The 15,512-nt window shown below is 38.6% G+C and overlaps 1 protein-coding gene and 1 long non-coding RNA gene across 6 annotated transcripts in view; one reads left to right on the forward strand and one right to left on the reverse strand.

Moving 5' to 3' along the window:
* LOC118534495 (sodium channel protein type 1 subunit alpha) overlaps positions 1–620 on the reverse strand; it is a 144,255-nt gene extending 143,635 nt beyond the window's left edge. The window contains exon 1 of the mRNA XM_078070931.1: positions 422–620. The gene's annotated coding sequence lies outside the window, so the exon portion shown is untranslated. The remainder of the gene's footprint in view (positions 1–421) is intronic.
* Positions 621–697: 77 nt separating this feature from the next.
* The window catches only part of LOC118534498 (uncharacterized), a 265,028-nt gene continuing 250,213 nt past the window's right edge, over positions 698–15,512 (forward strand). For all 5 annotated transcript variants that reach the window (XR_013447198.1, XR_013447201.1, XR_013447200.1 and 2 more), the window contains exon 1: positions 698–943. This is a non-coding gene — a long non-coding RNA (uncharacterized LOC118534498). The remainder of the gene's footprint in view (positions 944–15,512) is intronic.

The following is a 15,512-nucleotide window of genomic DNA, read 5'->3' on the forward strand; positions in this document are numbered from 1 at the left end:
CACAGACAATCACAGCAGAAGACAAATACGGGAACACATCGAGCTTATGGACAAGGAAAGCAAATTTGCCATCAGACAAGGGCAACAGAAGAGCCAAGAACTGCAGTAAATCTCTGAGAGCTCGTAATGCTCTCCTGCGACACCTCCCAGCAAATGGATTGTATTCAGAGTTGAAATAGCCAAAGCAACATGCATTCCTCGAGGGCTAGAGAAGAGGCTTGATAAGCAAATCCTAATTTATGATTCATTTACTCCTTAAGTGTCTTAAAACTAGGATTGCTACCAGACTTCCTATGCTTACTCAAGCATGCTGACAAAACTGGACTCCCTTAGTAATTTCTCTCTGCCCCTCTCAGCATGGCTGACGGGCATCTGCCAAGACTAGAGCATATAAACCACTGAATCATGCAAAAATATTTACCCCCAAAAGATGTAGTAAAAGCTCAGCTTCCTCCAGCTTCCATAGTCCCTGAAGTGTTAATCTGAAGGAAGAGTTCCATGAGTTTTCACAGGCCAGCAGTGGGTCTCCTACACTTGACCTAGACAGCCTTACATAACGAAGCGTCGGGGCTGGGGAGCTGGCTGAATGTCATCTCCAGCAAGAGTAAGAAGTACTGGCAAGAGTAGGCAGGCGGGCAGGCTGGGACTCTGCATGCGAATCATGAAATCTGGTCTTTCTCTTCTGAAATGTTTTGGAAGGAGAGTTAAGAATAGCTCGGAAACTGGTCTTGTTGTTTTTGTGGGAAGAATGACCAGAAGCATAAAAGCTAAATTTTCCAGCAAGTGCAAGACACCGCTCTCGGTGTTTGCAACAAAGCTAAACAGAGTGAATGGCTGTCTGTAAAGTACTGTGCCGTGACACCTAAAATGAAGGGAATGGTAAAGCAAAGTAATGACTCAAAGGCTGCCGCCGGGAGCTTTTGTCTACCTTTAACTCATTGTGGTGAGTACAGGGGAATATGTGTATGTGTACCAGGAGTAACAGCTGGAGGGGTGAGCTGGTTTGCAGGATAACTGTTAAGAGTGGTAAAGAGGGTTTATGCTCCTAAAACATCTTTTTGCAAGTGAGACAGCGGCATTTTAAATCTTGATTTATCAAATTCAGAAGGGGGTGGGTTAAACTGGTTGTGCTTAATGCATTTCAATTCAGGTATTTTCGTGAAAGTAATAAGAAAATCAGGTTACCTCTCGATGATGGTGTGCAGATAACTGTCAAGTGTGTTCATTAATTACTGCCATTGTTGATACTAAAACGATAGGAATTTCAGCATTCAGATTTTGTATATGATGAATCTTTTTTTAGACTTTGAAAGCAATTTCTCAGAATGGGGCAAGAAGATCACTGTGCTTTTAAATAAGCTTTGTTACACTCACTCCTAGATATCTGGAGGATACTTTTAAACAGCAAATTAAAAACAGCATATTCTCCATCTAATTTTCTTTCAATTATCTCAAGTGTGTGCAATGCAAGTTGCGTTCTTAAAAGCTAGAAATAATAAAACCAGCCCTATATTCTGATCCTGAGTACAATGATATGACATTATTAAGATGATATTATATTGTTTAATTATATATAAAATTGTGGTTTGATGCGGGATGTGGGCTAAGATGTATAATTCCCGAGGCAACAGAAATAGAGAAGCCATGCATCATTTAAAAATAATATTAATGTGCTGCTCTTAGCTAGGAAACTTATCTACTAATGCATCACACTGAGAATAGAACAGGGAAATAAGAGAATTTTAGGTCTACAAAACAACATGATGATCTAATTCCACTCCATCATTTAACCCCTATGGAAACTGAAGTAGAAAGAAGTTAAACGATGTGCTTAAGGTGACTCTGAAGAAGAGGCGAATGGAAAGTGGTTTTTCTGATACTCACTGGCGTTTTGCCTACCATCTCGCAGTAAATAATTGTCCTCTAGTACTGGTGTAAAGGCCTGACGTACAATGATTTTTTTTTTTTTAATCATAGAAATGACAGAAAACGAAGTGGAATAGCACTAAATATCTGCTTTTAGGAACAGTCTGATTTTAGAAAATCAATTTAGGTAGTGGATGGAATGAAAAATTTTACTCAAGTATTTCTCACAACCATAATGAACATATTGGCACAACATTTAATTAAATTTTTCGAATTATGAAATCGGGTTCTGAACATTTGGCAATGGACACTACGTTGGTAGTTCAGATCTTTTTATTTTGTTAATGTTGATTGTGGAGCTAGGCTTGTCCCTTTCTTGGGGAGCTAATGTACATGAAATATACAACCCATAGAAACCAAAGAACTGGAAAATAGAATGTTTTAAAAGAGATTTGGTCTTATTACTTTCAAGTAAGCTGAGCTCTTGTAGTCAGGCACTTCTTGATCCTTGCATCCCTGCCCCCAGCACACTATTACTGGAAACCTCAACAAATGTTTACTGAATAAATAAATGGAGGGGTGAAATGCATTCAGGATAATCCGTATATGAGGGTTGCATATGTTATTCCTTAGTAGTGTTCCTTGGAGTCATTTTAAAGAACATAGAAAAATGATTTATAGAATATATCAGCTTAAAAATTGGCAAAGTAAATGAATGCTTCTGAAATACTTGTTTGGAAACTGTTCTTATTTAAAAAAAAAAAAAGCATTCTCCTGGTAACCTAGTTGGATCAACTTGATATAGGTTTGGCAGCTCCTAAGAGATAATCCAACTTTCACTAGGTTAAACAAATAGAGGTTTTGTTTTTCTCAAGTGATGTTAACTTAAGTGACATTAAGGTAGGACTTCACAGTCCTGGCAAGATCCACAGTCTTCAGGTGTCTGAGCCTTCCTTCCTTTTAGCCATCCTCAGCACGTGGCTTTCATCCTCTGATTTGTTGCCTTGTGGTTTCAAAATGGCTGCCTCTCCTCCAGCATCCTGAGTACATTTCAGGCAGGAGGGTAGGAAGTGCAAAGGGCAAAACTCAAGTTCCACCCGAATCAGTTCTTTCTCCAAGAGCTTTCCTGATTACATACGCATTGAGACTTATGTCTTATGGGTCATAACTGTGAGAAACGCCACTCTTCCTAATGAGGAGTCTAGAATAATTGTCTTTTTAGCTGAGCCTATTGCATTTCTGCATAGAGCTGGGGTTCTGTTTTTAAGGCAAATGGGGTTGCTTCCCCAGTATCCATTCTCCCTTAGCATATACTTTTGGTAGTTCTGGTAAAATTACAAAACATTCAGCATGATCATTTAGTCTAAGTTGATTTATCTTCCAAAAGAAGGAAAAAGCTTCTCATTTTTTATCCAGATCTTCTATGGAAAAAATTATCCTACTTTTGCAATGGAACATTACTTGGGTAGTAATGGGTTTATAATTACACTGTAGTCAAATAGATGCAAAGAGAACGTTGCAGATAAACTTTTCAGAATGAAAAGAGAAAATAATTCCATGTGCCCTTTCACCCCATATTCACCCCCAAAATAAGGTTGTCTGAAGTAGTTTCTTTCTGAAAAATATTCTGACTATAGAAGAAATGGACACTGAATTAAAGCTCTAATCTTTGAAATTTCTGTAATTACTACGTAAAATGGTGTCTGACTGATTTGGAAAAGAGGATTTTGCTTTGTTTTTTTTTTTTTCAGTTCTGCCTGTTTCCTTGCTGGAATTAGCTAGACTGAAAAGCATGTGGCTCTTCTTGTTGGGCCATGGAAGGGCTATGTGACATATTCCTATTAGGTCACAAGAATGTCTCTCTAAACCACAAGTTGTTCTTTATATTGGGACAAGGAATAATACTGACATCTTTAAAAGGACCTGGAACAGGATGGCCCCTCAGATCAAAAGTTTCACTTGAAACTTGTAGAAAATTCCTGGCCAGACTGTCTTAGAAACTCTCTGATTTTAGGAGGAAAAATGATGGCATTCTTAGCTTCTGTTAAACTCAGCTTTTATATGGAAGATAGTTGACCTTGAACCCAAGTCACAATCACCGTGAAATAACCTATTCGGAAAAAAAATGGAATATTGCGCTATAGCCTCTGCTAAACTGAAAAGCCACATGGAACATGGTGTTCATTTCACTACAGGAGTAAATAGAGGAATTCTTTGCAGAAAAGCAAACTCTATCCAGCCTGACCGAAGATAGCCAATTAAAGTATATTTAGTACCCGGAGGGTATGAGTTTTACAAGTCACACACTCAAGGGAGAACAAAACTGGAAATTTCTTCCTTTTCCTATAAATTAATTTAATTTCTATTTTAATGTCCCATTTTTGCCTAATGGCAGAAAATTTAATTATTTCTAGGTCAGCTCAATTGCTTTAGTACTTTTTCGGCTATCTCGGGTTTAGCTCAGTAAAATGTGAGATGTTTTGTCTTTGTCCTTTATATTAATTAGAATGACACTAGCCTCAGCCCCAAGTATACCCAAAAGTCTTGGTGGCTTAAGCACAATTAGGTTGTATTTCTTACTCATGGAAAGTTCTATGTGGTTGTTCCTGGCTGGCAAGTGGTATTCCATGTGATCATGTATGGATCTTGGATCCTTCTGTCTCGTGACTCCTCCTGCCTCTAGGCACTCAGAGTCAGCCCACAGAGGGAAAAAGACTTCATGAAGACTTCATGCATACCTCTTCAGCCCAGAAGTGACACACATGACTGGCTTGTATTTAAATGGTGAGGAATCGTTGTGTGGCTCCCCCTACAAAAATGGAAGGCTGAGAAATATTGTCCCTAACTGGGCAGCCACTTCTCAAAAGGGAGCATAAGTTATTGGGGTCACCAAGCTATCTCTGCCTACTTTTCATCTTTGCAGTTAATCCCTTAAGAAATATATCATCTTTTGCCAATTGTAATTTCTTGACATTAGAGAATTGAGGATTTAATGGGGCGAGAAGGGGACTAGCTCTCACTGTGTTAATGATTGATTATATTTTGCACCTGAAAATGGGATCACATCCTTTTTCTTCTACCCGCAGAGATCAGAGAAACTTTAGTATGGATTTCCGAATTTTTACATTGTAGTACCTGGAATTCAGGTCTATGATTTTACATTTTAAGTAAAATACCCCAAATTACAGCAGTCCCACATGCTATGAGAAACATGGCTGGTCCACATGAACCTTGAAAGGTTGGTTTTTGAACTCATTCTGATCCTAGCATCCAGCTAATGCTTGGCTATCCCTTGGGTATTTCAGGCAGGATGCAAGAAGGCACAGGGAGGAAGAGGTTGAGCCTATACCATAAAAGCAAAATGTTCAGAAATTCTCAGCAGACTTCCTCCTGGGTCTCATTGGCCAGAATTGTTCCATATCCACTCACAGGAACAAGAGAGGAGGCTGGGAAAGAGAGCCTTCAAGTTGGACTAATAGATGTTTCAAACAAAATTGGGGTTCTCTTAATAAGGAAGAAGGGAGAAAAGAATAACAATGTCTGGCTCAATATTAATAGGCCAATTCATCTGCTTGAGGTAATCATAAGCTTGTTTACACTTTTCAGAGGGCTTAGTATCAGTGCTGTGTGTGTATGCGAGAGAGAGAGAGAGGAAGAGATAGCAAAAGAGAGAAAGAGAGAGAGAGACTAGGTTTATTGGTGCTGTGGTGCTGAGCATGAACCCCTAGGCAATCCAGAGACAGCTTTCATTTAAATGGTTCTGTAACTTGGTGACTAATGAACCAGGATGTCTGTAGACTTACACTTTTGCCTTTCCATATTTTTCAGCCTTGGAGTCTCTTCTGAACTTGCTAGGACATATTCAAAGTAGGTGTTCTATTTAAACTGGGAAGAAGCACCCTTTAAAAAAAGCTTCTGTTCTCCTTCCCAGCTGCCTCTCTTCATTAAACGCACACACACTGCAGAGTTTCTAAGTTTTTGAGTAAAAAGGAGAATCATCTAGGTCAAAGTAGGTGTGTGGATGGGAGGATGGGAAAAGATGGTGCCTGGGAAGAAGAAAGAACCAAGTGTTCCATATTTGCCCTTTTTGGTGTTTTCTCTTTTCCAAATTGGCTTTCCAAGTGGGATCTAAGAATGTGCAAGCCGTGGCGCATTATCCAATGCATTAGAGTATTTCTAAGATGACCTTGAAGGGCTGGTACAACTGCACTGTCTTTTCTTTTCCAGAAAAGCTCCCCCCATATTCTATTTCTTATCAATTTTCACATAGTTAGCCATACTCAGGAATTCCCTTTTAGATCTATGAACAATTCTCAGACTAAATCAAAAGAAACATTTTACGTCCCCACCCACTTATTTTGACCAATGTGCCAGTCTCATTGAATTGCTTGTAGATACGAGAAAGCTTTATGATATCTCATACCTCTATGAATTTGCTTAGACTCTTCTCTCCTTTGGAGTCACTCATCTCCGCTCACCCCTACGACCCTGGCTTTGCCATCCCACCCACAGTCCTTTCCTGTCATCAGTGAAACATAATAGGTTTAAGAACCAGTTTTTTTTTTTTTTAAATACCAAGTCCCTATCTCTTCCCCCCACCCAAGTAGAAATTATTACTGCTTGTTGGGATGTGACCATGACTTAGAAAGCCCTTGTGTGCTCGTACTACACATTGTTAAACATATTTGCTTTCATACCATCTTCCTCAAATACCGGCTAACTATTTAAAAACCAGGACTGTGTTCTAGTCATCTTTGAATTTCTAGTACCTAAAATGGAGCCTGCTTGGGACACAGTATGCGTTCAATAACTATTCCTTGCAATAAAAAAAAATTGAAATTATTAATAACAATGAAGATGAACCCATATACTTTAAGAAAGCCAAGGATAAACAAACATGGATTTATGAAATAGAAAATCCTAGGAATAATAATTTATCCTATAAAAAGATGTTTCATTTCTTAAGAGATCACCAAATTTTCTTTGAAAATGTCATTTAATAGTTGTTTTTACATTCGGTTTTTCCACAAAAAATCTATTTCTTAAAATAAACACTATCTATACTTCAAAAATCCAATTGCTGTCAATGGCTTGACTTTTTTATTAAATGATAATCTGGTTATTGTAGCAGTTCTGCTTTGTTCTCTACATATTTTATTAAATCCATATGTAGGAGCTAAAAATACTTCCTTTTTTGAGAAGCTAGACATTGGTAGTCTATTTCAAAAAATTATAGAAGTGTTATCTATTATTAACAGAGTATAAATTTAATATTTTTGCCATATATTATATGTTTCATTTACCCAAAACTCTCACATTTGGTTTATCATTTTATTCTTATAATGTGCTTGTGATAGGCATTCAATTTCACCAGCTAATCCTACCTCTTCTTCTATTAAAAAATGATGGAGATAGAGTGCCCATGACCCTTCTGAGATCTCACGGTTAGTTTGCTGACCCTTTTCTTCTAATTAATCAATATGCTTTTGGAATTTACATGTTCTCAGGGTGGGCCTCGGTGCTGCTCAATGTGCTCGGTGACATTTGTAGTGTCGGCAAATCAAGCAGCCAACAACCATTGCTTGTGCACCTCCCTTTATTGCTTCTGCAACGTCCTCAGATTTTCAGTCAGAATTCCAAATTAAGCTATTGTATTTGGAACCCAGCTTTTGAAACCCTGTCTTCAAATAGCAAGATTTGGCTCCCTCACACATTGTGATGTGAAAATCTGAGTACAGGGAGCTCTAAAGGAGCAGAGCTCCCTTTGCTGAGGCCAGTGTTTCCCTGGAGGTAGAGAATTAAGATGTAGATGCTGAACTGGATACCCAGACCCATGTGTTCCTTTTGCCTCCTCTCTTTCTCACCCCTCCACTTTCCAGTTGGAGGAGGACTTGAAAATAATCAGATGACTTGCCTGAGGCCGAGTACCTAGTTGTCTCTAGGGGCAGGACAACATACAGGGCTTCTGGACCAGGGTTGCCTAAGGGAAGCATTAAATATCAAAGTGAACAATGAGCAGCCCCGTTTTGATTTGCAGATGTAGCTGGATTATAAAAAATTTAAAGTGTATTCCATTTAGCAAAACATCTAAACATGTTCTTCATAGTGATATTATAGATCCTGAGTCATCCTCTTCTTGCCCTTTTATCATTGAAGAAGTTGATGAGAATGTTGGACTAATAACAGACAAACATGAATTATAATTTACATTTGTATGAATGGGCTTAGTCCTTTGCAAAGCACATTTATGCATTTGATCCCCTAGAGACCTAGATCCTTACCGGACCCAGCTCAGTGTGGAGGTCTGCAGGGCAGCTGCTGACCTGACCCATTCCTCTGTTGAGATGAGCCCAGGATGCATCCTGAGCCCCGGACCTCTGCGTGCAGTGCTCTGCGGGGCACGTCACACTATAGGAATCTACTAATCAAGTGGAGGGCCACAGGGATGTGAGGTGAAAAATGTCAGGGAGGAATGTCCAGTCCTGACCCCAAACCTGCCACAGAGAATCTCTGCTACCATTTGGACCTCCGTGTGGCCTTTTGGAAGAGAAGCTCAGGATTTCAGAGAGGAGCTCAGACATGTGAAATCCAGTGATGAATAAATCTTCAGAAATGCCAAGCTCTGTTATTATTCCGAGTAACAATTAGTCCCCAGATGATTTTTATTTTGGGGAAGAAGATCTCAGAAGTGATTAGTCAACTAGCTGCACAGCTGCAAATGTCTTCGGATTTGAAAACATTGCCCTTTTGCAGAGGACAGACAACAAGGATCCAAATGCAAGCAAATTTTGCGTATACAAAAAAACTACTCCGTCAGCAAGCTTAATTAGGTAGAAAAAGTTTGTCTCTAATTCCATTATAAAGGCAGATTATAAATCAACCAATCATAGGATTTGGAGGCTGGAAGAAACCTCAATTTTGCTATTGCCCCACATGGCTAGCTTGGCAAATACAGAAAGCAGACGAAATTTGATTCTGATTAGTGCTCTAAAAGAAAAAAAATATTTCTATTCTGACACACACTATTTCTTCACTAATATGAGACAATTTTTAAAATGTAGTATGTTAATAGTTTGATATTTAGTCTTTGAGCCCTAATGAATTATTAGTCTTTAATAAACAATAACATTTAATATATATTAATGAGTATTAAAAACACATAAGCTTTTTATTTCTTAACATATATTTACTTTACAAAACAGAGCAGAGGAAATATTACCTACAAGAAATGCCATTTCTTATTCATATTCTTTCTGTAATCCTGGTTCCCTAGCATCCAGGGCAAATTTTGTAGGGGGAAATTGGAATAATAATGCCTTTTTCATAGGATTGTTGTAAATTTCAGTAGGAAAATACTTGTTAGTCACTGAGTCGTGTTGAGTGGTCGATAAAGTTCACTTCTATTTCTTGTTTCCTTCACATAAACACGGGAATTTTGGTCCCTGGTCAGCCAGAGGAAGACTATTTTTAGTCAAGTAACCCTTCAGATTGAACTAAATTGGAAATCTTTTCTTTGAGCTTCTTTTTTTAAAGTTTATTTTTATTCTCACTTCTCTGTAACAGAAAAGGTGGGAGGGCTGGAAGGGTCCCTTCATGGAGAAACCTTGCTTTCAGGATGTGTGATTGAATTTTTAAAGTATCCTTGCTTCTGATGTACTTAGCCATTTGCTGTATTCACTCTAGCTATTAGCAAGGAATATTTATGGACTCCCTACGCACATCTATCTTCTAGGACATACAACTGAACCCTTTTGGAATGTTTGTAGTCTGGGGAATACATGATAATATTATACTGTATGATCAGTATTGAGTGCTGGAAATACAAAGCACTTTGGAATTCAAAGAAGAACAGGATCACCCCCTCTTTTGGGGGTGTAAGATATCTTCTTGGAGAAAGTGGGATTTGGATAGAGAAGTGGAGGGGGCGGATTTCACAGAGAAGAACATGGAGAAGGTGGAGTGGTTAATCTTTCTTAAAAGAAAAAAGGGAAGAGAGGAATATTCCAGAAAAAAGGAAGAGGCCAGTTTATTTAGAGCCTGACGGTTTGTGCATTACCATGATTAATCACAGGAACAGTTGCCAAGTTTTCATTATAAAAATATTCTCCAGGAGAATTCATCAAGTTCTATTGCCTATTAATTTCTGTTGATGCATTTTATTTAGCATCTTCAATGACAGAGGACACTTTTTTAAAAAAAAGAAACGAAAGCAATAAGATGAAGCTCATTAGATAAATGATTTATGTGTGATATTTTAAAACTAAGCAATATCATTGCCCCAAGCAAATTACAAGTCTTTAGTTTTAGTATGTTTGCAGTGTCCTGGAAATGTCTAAGCTTAGGACTTAACATTTTTACTTAGTACATATCAGTTGATAGTGTTTTATCATCTCAAATTTATTATTTATCAAGAAATTATGAAACAAGGCAATGTAGTTCTGTGGTACATGTTTTAATTTGGAACTTTAAAAAATTTGGTTTAGGGGCACCTGGGTGGCTCAGTCAGTTAAGCATCCAACTCTTGATTTCAGCTCAGGTCATGATCTCAGGGTCATGAGATCGAGCACCAAGTCAGGCTCTGTGCTGGGTGTGGAGCCTGCTTAAGATTCTCTCTCTCCCTCTGCTCTCTGTCCCTCTCCCCTTCTCACCATCTCAAAAAAAAACAAAACTGGTTTACAGTCTTACTTTTACCATAAAAATAATATTGTATGACCTTGGATATATTTCCCATCTGTGAATCTGTGTAATCACGTATAAAATAACTGAGACTAAACTTAAATACATTTAATCCCTTCAAGTTTTAAAATTGTATAATATATATAGACACACATATATGTATTTTTTAAATTACAATACTCTTTTATTTTTATCTTTTTTTAAAACCACATTCATGAAAATGGGATCTGCACAGTTCAGATGGTTTTTTCTTAGGTAGCAAGAGAATTTTTCAAGAGCTGCATAGCAGCTTTTAGCCCAGCTAAATCTTACTGTCAAAACCAACATCCGGGGCGCCTGGATAGCTCAGTCGTTAAGCGTCTGCCTTCGGCTCAGGTCATGATCCTGGGGTCCTGGGATCGAGCCCCGCATCAGGCTCCCTGGTCGGCGGGAAGCCTGCTTCTCCCTCTCCCACTCCCCCTGCTTGTGTTCCCTCTCTCACTGTGTCTCTCTCTGTCAAATAAATAAAATCTTTAAAACAAACAAACAAACAAACAAACAAAAACCCCCAGCATCCTGGGGATGCCTGGGAGGCTCAGTCGGCTAAGCGTCTGCCTTCAGCTCATGTCATGATCCCAGGGTCCTGGGATTGAGTCCTGCATCGGGCTCCCTGCTCAACAGGGAACATGCTTCTCCCTCCCCTTTGCTGCTCCCCCTGCTTGTGCTCTTTCTCTCCCTCCTCTCTCTCTGACGAATAAATAAATAAAATTTAAAAAAAACCCAACATCCTAAAGAAATGTAATGAGATAAATGATGATTTTAAAAACAGGTCTTCTTTCTGTTCCTGGTTGGGTGAGGCTTGCAAGGAATTCTGAAACATGTGTAATTCAACATTCATTTCAGAACTACATGAGGCTTTGCAGTTCCAAAGTGTATCTACCCATACACTTGACCTGAATGACCTCTTACGAAAGATAAAAATATACTTAAGTCTCACCTCTGGAACTGTTGAGGGAGCCACCCTTCTGAAGACTGTGCTATTTTCTATCTTGAGGATATATCCCCAGGAGGCCAACAGCTGATGAGTGGTTACCCCACTTATGAGTATAGTTAAAAAGTCCCTCTGGTAATTGTCTCTCTCAATGTTCCAGCAAGAAGACTGAGCTCCCACTCTCTGAGCCTATGTGTGTTAGAGAGGATACTTGCCAATATCAACTAGCACAGACCATTGATTGAACATTGCTGATGCATCTCTATCAACAGAATGCAGGGTTTCTCAGAAACCCTGCAAGAAAGCCCATGACAGACTTCTGCATAGTTGTAGCTTCTCACGACCCTGAGAAAATCTTTCAGACATTTTCATAAGCCTGAGTCCTATATGGGCATGTAATTCTAGCTACACATAAATAAATAACATCAGTGCTAATAGTACATACACTCTGTATTATGAGGTAATTTTTTCCTAAATGCCTATTGCTATACATTTTTAATTCCCTTCAGAATAAATGGAAGCTTTTCTTTACAGAGCGGTTAATGAAAGATTAAGCCCTTTTTTCCTGTTTTCTCTATTTAATGAAAACAAATGTATACATCTTCTTTAAGGTTTGAGAACAGGAGACCCCATTTCTATTCCCCCAAAGCAGATTTGAATTTTCTAGCTTTGTTTTTTCATATTTAAAGGTAGTAAATTATATAAACCAAAATAAAACTATGATTACAAAAACTATTATTCACAATAAACCTATATTACATAATTTGAAGTTAGCCATGGTGTAGTGTAAAAATCATAGTAAAATACAGTTAGGCAGATCTGGATTGAGACTTTGGCCCTATTAGTTAATAGTACGGTGACTTCTGGAAGTTGCCTAAATTTTCTGATCCTTTGTTCTCATCTATCAAATGGAGATGATAATCTGAAACCATAGGGTCATAAAATAAGATAATGAAATAATGTGTTTGGCACATAAAAGGTGTTAAAAAAATAGGTGTTAAAAAAAAACTCTTCTCCGCTCTCCTCCCTAATCATGTTGAAAGCATAGGGCAGGTATTTAATGAACGCTTCACTGAAAAAGAAAAATCAAGAACTCATGATTTTATTTCAAGCCTCCTATTTTCCTTACTTATCCACTTTGCTGAGTTATCTTGATTTTTTTTTTTTTTTTTTGGCCACAACTACCACCTCTATGCTCACTGATGGCCTCCATATTTCTATGTCTGGTCCAAATCACTTTTCTGTGCTCCAGACCCTTATATCTATATGCTTTTTAGTACATGCCTCTATTAAACTCACTTTAAAGTCTACATTTCCCAAATTGAGTTTAGCATCTCCCTCTTACCATTAAAAAATATAATAGCAACCAAACAATTAGCTTTTCTTGCTTTGTTTCCTATCATGAGTGCTCAAGTTTCAAATTTGAGTTACAGCTTGGATTCTTCTCTAGCTTCTTCACACCCAATTCCTAAGTTCCATCCCTTCTACTCCCTGAATATCTTTCAGATCCATCTATAACTCTCCAGTCTTACTGCTACTACCCTGCTTTAGACCACCATCATTGATTGTCAGAATTTTTGCAACCAACTTTCAACTGGTCTCTCTGCTTCTAGTCATGCTTCTCTACAATCTCCTGCTCATTATGTAGACCTTTCTAAAAGACCTTTCTAAAAGATCTACTCCATATTGTGTCTCTTCCATACTGAAAGCCCAGGCTTATCACCGTTCTAACACAGCTTATATGATGTCCCCTTAATATGCTTTATTTACAATGGGGTGCTCTCTCTAGACCTCCTTGAGGACTCAAGCATTCATTGTAGTGTTACAGCCAACAGCTCCCAATTATGTCCCTCCTTGGGACTTTCCCTCAGCTGAAAGTACTTGCACAAGGTTATACCCTTCCCAGGGCAGCTGGCATTCCATGACAGCTCCACTCAGAGGTATGAAATTCCACCCACTTATCCCAAGCAGAGAGAAGTCTGAAGGTCCATCCCAATTTAAGAACTCTCTGTAGGGTTGGTTGAAGACTCTGTTGTGATTTTATTATAGCCCCAATTTAAGAACTCTCTGTAGGGTTGGTTGAAGACTCTGTTGTGATTTTATTATAGCCCAGCTTCTTTCCTGAACACAGAGATAGAAGTTGAGTAGTAGACTGCCTTCATTGCTTCACAGGTGTTGATATTGAAAGTTCTCCCAATAAACTTCCTGCATGAAAGCCTTGACCTCTGAATCTATATCCCAAAGAACCCAGCCTTTGACACAAGACTCTCCCCTGGACTATGCAGCGTTTCAGCCTCATACTGTGTGACTTCTTCCCTTTGCCTTCTATCCTTTATCCAGTCTGACCTAATTTCAGTTCTTCAAACATACAGTGGTCTACCTGTAACACTTGTCCTTTCCTTCAGGCTCTCCCTTCCCTCATTCTTTGGGTCTTTGCTTAAAGTGCCACTTCTTTCAGGAGGTTTTTCTGATCCAGATTCTAGTTAAGTGTGCTTTCTTTGTGTTCTCCTGGTGATTCCTTCCTCATTGCACTTGCCACTGCAACATTGTATTATTACAGCTCATGACCATGTCTAGTCTCTATTACTGATTGGTTGTAGGCTCTGTAAGGAAAGGGAATTATGCACCATTGTATCCTCATTCATTTCACAGTGTTTGGCTTATGCTGGTCTCTCAAAAAATGCTGAATGATTGAAAGAATATGTGAATGAATGAATGTTATTTAAGACTGGATTTACAGTGGTTAAAATTAAGACATTCATGGAAGAAGAATTTATATGCTTATTTAAGAATGATCATGTGCATTGTGGATGAGAACTTTAGTTTTTACTGAATATACCCATGTGTGTTAATTCAGTCATTAGCTCATTTATCATTCAAATGTAGGGATTTTTTAAAATTCTATAATGCATAGTCCTCCATAGGAGTTGGTCAAAAAATGTCAATTCCACTTCTGCTAAGAATTTATGTCCAATTGTATTATTTTTAAATATTTACTTATTTATTTGAGAGAGAGAGAGAGAGCGAGAGGGCTGAAGGGAGGGGCAGAGGGAAAGGGAGAGAGAGAGAATCTTGAGCAAATCCTTGCTGAGCACAGAGCCTGATGTGAAGCTCGATCTCATGACCCTGAGATCATGACCTGAGCTGAAACCAAGAGTCAGAGGCTTAACCAACCAAGCCACCCAGGCATCCCATTAGTATTATTTTTTTAAAAATACCTCTTCCAGAAACATCTGACTTTAAATTTTGTCAGAACCTAAAGTTATACTACTTTTTCCCTCCCACCATCTACTCTCTGTCTGCTGTTCCTAGCAATAGGAAATGAAGGACCAAAATTGATCAAATCCTGTTAGGGTAGTTTTATTAGGTGACCCAAGAAATAAAATAGCCCAACAATGGTGTTCAAAGTAGTAAATTCCTAGCCTTATGCTATAAAATGGGAAAGAAGGAGGAAAGTTGATATAAATGCCAACCATCCTCCACACTGACTCCCTCAAGTTGGGTTTCCTGGAAGCAGGACAGGCTCTTGGACATCATAACAATCAGACTTGGAGGTATCAGATGCTCCGCTGGGGAAGAGGGTGGGACTTCCTAAGCATTTCCAGGTTAAGAAAGTCACTCCTGTTGGCCTAGGGCCATTCTTCAGGAAAGGAGAAAGCTAGGACCTGTTTGACATCACACCAACAACAACTGGGGGATCTGCACGCTGTCCTGGTAAAGGGAATTTTACCAATGTCTATTACACTCTTCCCCACCTCTGTGTTTGTATCTTGAGATAACTGCAGTCTATGCATGCTGCTTGCTGTCTTCCTTATTTTGACCTCAAACTTTTCTTTTGGGACAGAGTACCAGAATTCCCTACATTGTCAGAAGTTATCACTAATTTTCTTAGAATTTACAAGTGGTCTGTGTGCTGTTGACAATCTCTTATCTCTAAATTTAAAACTGAAAATAATAATTCTAGTCTAGAATTTCATAACTTCTGATTTACTATTATTCG

Source organism: Halichoerus grypus, chromosome 4 (assembly GCF_964656455.1).
Source record: "Halichoerus grypus chromosome 4, mHalGry1.hap1.1, whole genome shotgun sequence".
Taxonomy (NCBI): Eukaryota; Metazoa; Chordata; class Mammalia; order Carnivora; family Phocidae; genus Halichoerus; species Halichoerus grypus.